This window comes from Sturnira hondurensis, unplaced genomic scaffold, assembly GCF_014824575.4.
Source record: "Sturnira hondurensis isolate 20B ecotype Veracruz unplaced genomic scaffold, ASM1482457v3 Scaffold0010428, whole genome shotgun sequence".
NCBI classification, from domain to species: domain Eukaryota; kingdom Metazoa; phylum Chordata; class Mammalia; order Chiroptera; family Phyllostomidae; genus Sturnira; species Sturnira hondurensis.
The window spans coordinates 16212481-16213081 of NW_028083059.1; positions in this window are offsets into that span (position 1 = coordinate 16212481).

Here is a 601-nt window from a genome sequence, read left to right on the forward strand (position 1 = left end):
CCGGCCAATGGCTGCTGGTCCCGCCGCTGCTGCTTTTGACTTTACTCTGGGGTGCCTGGCTCCCGAGGGCAGCCGGCCCTGCCGCTGCCGCTTTTGTCTTTACTCACAGGTGCTGGGGTCCCGATGAGTCCTCTGTGTCAGACGCCCCTGTCGCTGGGCGCAGGGGGAAGCCTCTGGGCCCCGACCGCTGAGGCAGCCAAGGCTCCAAGGTCTTTATGCGCCGGCCAATGGCTGCCGTCCTGCCGCCACCACCGCTGCCGCTGCCCTTGACTTTTCTCAGGGTTACCGGGCTCCTGATGAGTTCTCCGTGGCAGACGCCCCTGTCGCTGGGCACAGACGGAAGGAAGCCTCTGGGCTCCGACTGCTGCGGCAGCTGCGGCTCCGAGGTCTTTTCGCACTGGCTAATGGCTGCCACCAGTCTGGCCGCCTCCATCCTTACTTGCGTCCCTGAGACCCCCAAGGACTTCTAGCTGTCTGGTTCGTCACTATCTCTGGTCTCTTATTTTCATAAATGCTGGGGAATTGTTGGTTGGGGAATTGATTGCACTGTTCTTCTGTAAATCTGCCAGGATTTTCCCCCAAGTGTAGGAGAACTGCAGTC